The 7,500-nt window shown below is 55.0% G+C and overlaps 3 non-coding genes across 3 annotated transcripts in view; all 3 read right to left on the minus strand.

The window, feature by feature from the left end:
- The window catches only part of LOC126322834 (large subunit ribosomal RNA), a 4,222-nt gene extending 3,304 nt beyond the window's left edge, over window positions 1-918 (minus strand). The window contains exon 1 of the ribosomal RNA XR_007559244.1: window positions 1-918. This exon is cut by the window's left edge and continues 3,304 nt beyond it. This is a non-coding gene — a ribosomal RNA (large subunit ribosomal RNA).
- Window positions 919-1,106: 188 nt separating this feature from the next.
- Window positions 1,107-1,261, minus strand: LOC126322799 (5.8S ribosomal RNA). Its single transcript, XR_007559211.1, has one exon. It is a non-coding gene; the product is annotated as a 5.8S ribosomal RNA (ribosomal RNA).
- Window positions 1,262-1,616: 355 nt separating this feature from the next.
- Window positions 1,617-3,509, minus strand: LOC126322826 (small subunit ribosomal RNA). The gene has a single exon (XR_007559237.1). It is a non-coding gene; the product is annotated as a small subunit ribosomal RNA (ribosomal RNA).
- Window positions 3,510-7,500: the final 3,991 nt, after the last annotated feature.

Raw genomic sequence — 7,500 nt, forward strand, 5'->3', positions numbered from 1 at the left:
GTGAAATTGTCCAAAGCTGAAGCGCCGCTGACGGGAGCGATTATTCCGCCCGAGAGCATCCCGAGCCAACAGCGGCGCGGGTCCGGGGCCGGGCCAGGTAGGTCCGTCATCCGGGAAGAACCGCGCGCGCTTGCCGGGAGCCCGAGCGCCCAAAGGGGCGAATCGACTCCTCCAGATATACCGCCGAGCAGCCAGCCAGGACACCGGGGCTCTGCCCAACAGACGCGAACCGAGGCCCGCGGAAGGACAGGCTGCGCACCCGGGCCGTAGGCCGGCACCCAGCGGGTCGCGACGTCCTACTAGGGGAGAAGTGCGGCCCACCGCACACCGGAACGGCCCCACCCCGCGGCGAGTGGAAAGGCAACCGGACACGACCCCGCCGCGGATTGCTCCGCGCGGGCGGCCGGCCCCATCTGCCGAGGGCGGGGGCCAGTGGCCGGATGGGCGTGAATCTCACCCGTTCGACCTTTCGGACTTCTCACGTTTACCCCAGAACGGTTTCACGTACTTTTGAACTCTCTCTTCAAAGTTCTTTTCAACTTTCCCTCACGGTACTTGTTCGCTATCGGTCTCGTGGTCATATTTAGTCTCAGATGGAGTTTACCACCCACTTGGAGCTGCACTCTCAAGCAACCCGACTCGAAGGAGAGGTCCCGCCGACGCTCGCACCGGCCGCTACGGGCCTGGCACCCTCTACGGGCCGTGGCCTCATTCAAGTTGGACTTGGGCTCGGCGCGAGGCGTCGGGGTAGTGGACCCTCCCGAACACCACATGCCACGACAGGCGGCAGCCTGCGGGGTTCGGTGCTGGACTCTTCCCTGTTCGCTCGCCGCTACTGGGGGAATCCTTGTTAGTTTCTTTTCCTCCGCTTAGTAATATGCTTAAATTCAGCGGGTAGTCTCGCCTGCTCTGAGGTCGTTGTACGAGGTGTCGCACGCCACACCGCCAGCCGGCTGTGCACGCTACCGAGAAAGCACCGGTATGCGAACCGCCAGGCGACGGGCGCGCATCGCACGTTTAAGGAGACGCGGCCGGCCACACAGGCGACCACGACACTCCCAGGCGCCCGAAGCGGGACAAACGCCGCGCGCTTCAGTATACGTAGCCGACCCTCAGCCAGACGTGGCCCGGGAACGGAATCCATGGACCGCAATGTGCGTTCGAAACGTCGATGTTCATGTGTCCTGCAGTTCACATGTCGACGCGCAATTTGCTGCGTTCTTCATCGACCCACGAGCCGAGTGATCCACCGTCCTGGGTGATCTTTATCTTTTCAGTTCTCCACCGTCTCTTTCAAGACAGTTGCAGAGGCGGGACTGAGGCGTTTGACGGCCCCTGTTCCATTACTTTGTGTCCAACGGCCTGACGGCCGATGGGCGTCGTACGGCTCCACACCGGAGCGGACAGGCACTCGGGCGAAAGTCATTCAAAACCGGCGCCAGGCGCCAGGTGCCGCAGGCCAGCCGCTCCAGAGCTTCAGCGCTCGTACCACACAACAACACTTGCGCTAGTTTTGAGAGGCACGCGTGGTTCCGCACGCGGCGCACGGCTACTGCCGTACAGGTAGCGTGTTGCGCGACACGACACGCACATCGAAAGACATGCAGTCTAGTCGGTAATGATCCTTCCGCAGGTTCACCTACGGAAACCTTGTTAGGACTTTTACTTCCTCTAAATGATCAAGTTTGGTCATCTTTCCGGTAGCATCGGCAACGACAGAGTCGATGCCGCGTACCAGTCCGAAGACCTCACTAAATCATTCAATCGGTAGTAGCGACGGGCGGTGTGTACAAAGGGCAGGGACGTAATCAACGCGAGCTTATGACTCGCGCTTACTGGGAATTCCTCGTTCATGGGGAACAATTGCAAGCCCCAATCCCTAGCACGAAGGAGGTTCAGCGGGTTACCCCGACCTTTCGGCCTAGGAAGACACGCTGATTCCTTCAATGTAGCGCGCGTGCGGCCCAGAACATCTAAGGGCATCACAGACCTGTTATTGCTCAATCTCGTGCGGCTAGAAGCCGCCTGTCCCTCTAAGAAGAAAAGTAATCGCTGACAGCACGAAGGATGTCACGCGACTAGTTAGCAGGCTAGAGTCTCGTTCGTTATCGGAATTAACCAGACAAATCGCTCCACCAACTAAGAACGGCCATGCACCACCACCCACCGAATCAAGAAAGAGCTATCAATCTGTCAATCCTTCCGGTGTCCGGGCCTGGTGAGGTTTCCCGTGTTGAGTCAAATTAAGCCGCAGGCTCCACTCCTGGTGGTGCCCTTCCGTCAATTCCTTTAAGTTTCAGCTTTGCAACCATACTTCCCCCGGAACCCAAAAGCTTTGGTTTCCCGGAGGCTGCCCGCCGAGTCATCGGAGGAACTGCGGCGGATCGCTGGCTGGCATCGTTTATGGTTAGAACTAGGGCGGTATCTGATCGCCTTCGAACCTCTAACTTTCGTTCTTGATTAATGAAAACATACTTGGCAAATGCTTTCGCTTCTGTTCGTCTTGCGACGATCCAAGAATTTCACCTCTAACGTCGCAATACGAATGCCCCCGCCTGTCCCTATTAATCATTACCTCGGGTTCCGAAAACCAACAAAATAGAACCGAGGTCCTATTCCATTATTCCATGCACACAGTATTCAGGCGGGCTTGCCTGCTTTAAGCACTCTAATTTGTTCAAAGTAAACGTGCCGGCCCACCGAGACACTCAACTAAGAGCACCCTGGTAGGATTTCAACGGGGTCCGCCTCGGGACGCGCAAGCACGCCTTCGGCTCGCCCCACCGGCAGGACGTCCCACGATACATGCCAGTTAAACACCGACGGGCGGTGAACCAACAGCGTGGGACACAAATCCAACTACGAGCTTTTTAACCGCAACAACTTTAATATACGCTATTGGAGCTGGAATTACCGCGGCTGCTGGCACCAGACTTGCCCTCCAATAGATACTCGTTAAAGGATTTAAAGTGTACTCATTCCGATTACGGGGCCTCGGATGAGTCCCGTATCGTTATTTTTCGTCACTACCTCCCCGTGCCGGGAGTGGGTAATTTGCGCGCCTGCTGCCTTCCTTGGATGTGGTAGCCGTTTCTCAGGCTCCCTCTCCGGAATCGAACCCTGATTCCCCGTTACCCGTTACAACCATGGTAGGCGCAGAACCTACCATCGACAGTTGATAAGGCAGACATTTGAAAGATGCGTCGCCGGTACGAGGACCGTGCGATCAGCCCAAAGTTATTCAGAGTCACCAAGGCAAACGGACCAGACGAGCCAATCCGATTGGTTTTGATCTAATAAAAGCGTCCCTTCCATCTCTGGTCGGGACTCTGTTTGCATGTATTAGCTCTAGAATTACCACAGTTATCCAAGTAACGTGGGTACGATCTAAGGAACCATAACTGATTTAATGAGCCATTCGCGGTTTCACCTTAATGCGGCTTGTACTGAGACATGCATGGCTTAATCTTTGAGACAAGCATATGACTACTGGCAGGATCAACCAGGGAGCTGCGTCAACGAGAGCTGAGCAGCCGGCCGCCCGGGAGTGTGTCCCGAGGGCCCGCGCGAACACGCAAGCGTCCGCTCAATTATTCTGCAAACAGGAGGAGGCTGAGCTCCCCTGCACGATACACCTCGAAACCCTCTCAGGTCCCGGCGGCGCGCAGCGCCGTCCTAAGTACTTGGTCGGGTTCGAGAGAGGCGCAATCGCCCGGAGATAGGCGAGTAGACGCTTTCAGTGCGAACACCCGTGCTCCCAACTGAGCTTGCCGCTGCCGACAGAGGCCCGGGAGCGTGCTGTCGTGGCATTGCCGGCGGGAAACAACACGCGCCACCTACGGTGACCGGCAGCTCCAACGCCAGCGCCACAGAAGGGCAAAGCCCCACTTGGGTGCAGAAGCGAACTCTCCCAGCACAGCGCACGCGCCAACACGTCCGCAGAGCTGCGATACAAACCACCTGCGAGAACCGCTGGGGGCGACCGAGCAGCAGACGGCGTCGCGACGCCGAGTGCCGGGCGGCGGCGCATCCTCAACGCACACAGTCCGCAATCGGACCAGCACACTGCAGATGTCCACCGCGCTTCGCACCGGGCTCGACAGAACCCACTTTGGCCGCCTGGCGCCGCGCGCAGGGTGCGCCGGCGCATAGCTGGGACGCCAGCCGGGCCCGTCGGCCGGCGCTCCTGCCACTGGGCGCCCCCCACCAGCCGGCTGTAGTGCGTGCGCTCACGCAGCGCGCGGCCAGCACGCCGGGCGGCCCCCCCTCACCGGCCGGGGACTGTCCCGCCAAGCCACAGCCTCGTATCGCTTCATACCCACATGGCCAACTCAGGTTCGGGGGCATGGCGGGTACCGCCGAAACAACCGGTTCACAGATGTACCGATCGTCGCTATCACCGATGCACCTGCAGCGCGAACAACCGCTCAACAACTGATTTCCAGTTCATTTGCGGATCTTTGGCAGCAAACGTATACGTCAATCTACATTTGCGAAATCTACGATTCTGGCATGCCTGCATGTTATGTGTCACGACACGCTACATCAGCCCACATACACACTGCGGCATGTACACGAGAGAACACGTGGAAGATGGTCCGCGCACGTGTGCAATGTCCCTTGCGCGGTCGACTGTCAACCGGCCTCTGTAGCATGTCGCAGATGTGGAACGCGGTCCACCGTGCTATCATGTTGTGTGGGGCAATACGATTAAATAGGAAAACCCTCGTCGCTACATCAACAGACGGCTCACGCTGATTCCCGGCAGAGGGAGGAGGGGGGGGGGGGGGGGCCAACATGCAATACTTTCGTCCGTACCTACTTACCACATGTCTGTACGGCGTACAACAGTGCAATCTCGCTGTAATGGGGAGACGAGACAAGTAGCATCGTGCACAACATATGGCCCTTATGATTCGCCATTGTAGGGCGCAGCCGGTGTACGGTCAAGCATGTGCCACATTATGTCACTCAGTACGTAACGACGGATGATCAGTGTGGGTTACGCGTACATCAGCGGACAGTCCACACAGGCCGTACCACAACGTACACTGACTGCATCGACAACCGAATGCAACTGAACAGCTGCAAGGCTCATTTCACAAACAAACGCCTGACCGACCAGCTTGGAAGGGCAGGAGGGGAGGGCGATATTCGTTCTGTAGCGGTACACCCTTCCAGTGGTTAGCGGGACTGTGTAGAAAGTACGCAACACTCGAAAGACCTTTATGTGAGGGTACGCACCATGGCATCAAGAAATACACATGACACCAGAGGATCCAAGCAGTGAACTATGTTCAGAGGGTTGCTGTTAGGCAAAGCTACATTCCTGTGACGTTACATGTGACAGTTAAGGTGCAGTGTAAGTTAGGTTAAGGTGCAGTGTAAGTTAGGTTAAGGTGCAGTGTAAGTTAGGTTAAGGTGCAGTGTAAGTTAGGTTAAGGTGCAGTGTAAGTTAGGTTAAGGTGCAGTGTAAGTTAGGTTAAGGTGCAGTGTAAGTTAGGTTAAGGTGCAGTGTAAGTTAGGTTAAGGTGCAGTGTAAGTTAGGTTAAGGTGCAGTGTAACTTAGGTTAAGGTGCAGTGTAACTTAGGTTAAGGTGCAGTGTAACTTAGGTTAAGGTGCAGTGTAACTTAGGTTAAGGTGCAGTGTAACTTAGGTTAAGGTGCAGTGTAACTTAGGTTAAGGTGCAGTGTAACTTAGGTTAAGGTGCAGTGTAACTTAGGTTAAGGTGCAGTGTAACTTAGGTTAAGGTGCAGTGTAACTTAGGTTAAGGTGCAGTGTAACTTAGGTTAAGGTGCAGTGTAACTTAGGTTAAGGTGCAGTATAACTTAGGTTAAGGTGCAGTGTAACTTAGGTTAAGGTGCAGTGTAACTTAGGTTAAGGTGCAGTGTAACTTAGGTTAAGGTGCAGTGTAACTTAGGTTAAGGTGCAGTGTAACTTAGGTTAAGGTGCAGTGTAACTTAGGTTAAGGTGCAGTGTAAGTTAGGTTAAGGTGCAGTGTAAGTTAGGTTAAGGTGCAGTGTAAGTTAGGTTAAGGTGCAGTGTAAGTTAGGTTAAGGTGCAGTGTAAGTTAGGTTAAGGTGCAGCGTAAGTTAGGTTAAGGTGCAGCGTAAGTTAGGTTAAGGTGCAGCGTAACTTAGGTTAAGGTGCAGCGTAACTTAGGTTAAGGTGCAGCGTAACTTAGGTTAAGGTGCAGCGTAACTTAGGTTAAGGTGCAGCGTAACTTAGGTTAAGGTGCAGCGTAACTTAGGTTAAGGTGCAGCGTAACTTAGGTTAAGGTGCAGCGTAACTTAGGTTAGGGGCCAACGTGGGTTAGGTTAGGGGCCAACGTGGGTTAGGTTAGGGGCCAACGTGGGTTAGGTTAGGGGCCAACGTGGGTTAGGTTAGGGGCCAACGTGGGTTAGGTTAGGGGCCAACGTGGGTTAGGTTAGGGGCCAACGTGGGTTAGGTTAGGGGCCAACGTGGGTTAGGTTAGGGGCCAACGTGGGTTAGGTTAGGGGCCAACGTGGGTTAGGTTAGGGGCCAACGTGGGTTAGGTTAGGGGCCAACGTGGGTTAGGTTAGGGGCCAACGTGGGTTAGGTTAGGGGCCAACGTGGGTTAGGTTAGGGGCCAACGTGGGTTAGGTTAGGGGCCAACGTGGGTTAGGTTAGGGGCCAACGTGGGTTAGGTTAGGGGCCAACGTGGGTTAGGTTAGGGGCCAACGTGGGTTAGGTTAGGGGCCAACGTGGGTTAGGTTAGGGGCCAACGTGGGTTAGGTTAAGGGCCAACGTGGGTTAGGTTAAGGGCCAACGTGGGTTAGGTTAAGGGCCAACGTGGGTTAGGTTAAGGGCCAACGTGGGTTAGGTTAAGGGCCAACGTGGGTTAGGTTAAGGGCCAACGTGGGTTAGGTTAAGGGCCAACGTGGGTTAGGTTAAGGGCCAACGTGGGTTAGGTTAAGGGCCAACGTGGGTTAGGTTGCCAGAGATGTGTCAAATCAGGATGTACGTTTGGCTGGTGTCAGGTGGTGGGTTGGTTCGATGCCTTTATAAGGGGTGTGGCCAAAGGGTATTTTATTACTTGTACCTTTTGTGTTGTGGCGTGGCGTTGCGTCCTGTGTTGATACTGGGTGGACCACTGTGGGTGTTGCTGGCTGATTTGAGCTGCGTTGTTTGCGGGTGATGTGAGACATTCTGTCTTATTAGTGGACGTGACGTTCCTCTTGTCGTTGTTTGGATAGTGTCCTGTGGCAGCGAGGATAAAATGGATGTTGTTGAACGATAGTGCTTTGGTGCTTTCGCTTTGTTACACACAGAGTGGACTGTGAGATAGGGTGACTGGGTCGAGTGCGGTTCACACTGTCCTCCCCAGTTTACAGTATGTATCATCTATGTATGTGGTCCTGCATCATTTACTAAGGAGGGACGTCAGACGACTGAAATATTAGTTATGTACTGATGTAAAGCAGAATGCTTACCTTCCACCAGTGGGCGAGTATCGACTCTGCCCCAGAGTTGCCACC

This window comes from Schistocerca gregaria, unplaced genomic scaffold, assembly GCF_023897955.1.
Source record: "Schistocerca gregaria isolate iqSchGreg1 unplaced genomic scaffold, iqSchGreg1.2 ptg000841l, whole genome shotgun sequence".
Classification (NCBI taxonomy): Eukaryota; Metazoa; Arthropoda; class Insecta; order Orthoptera; family Acrididae; genus Schistocerca; species Schistocerca gregaria.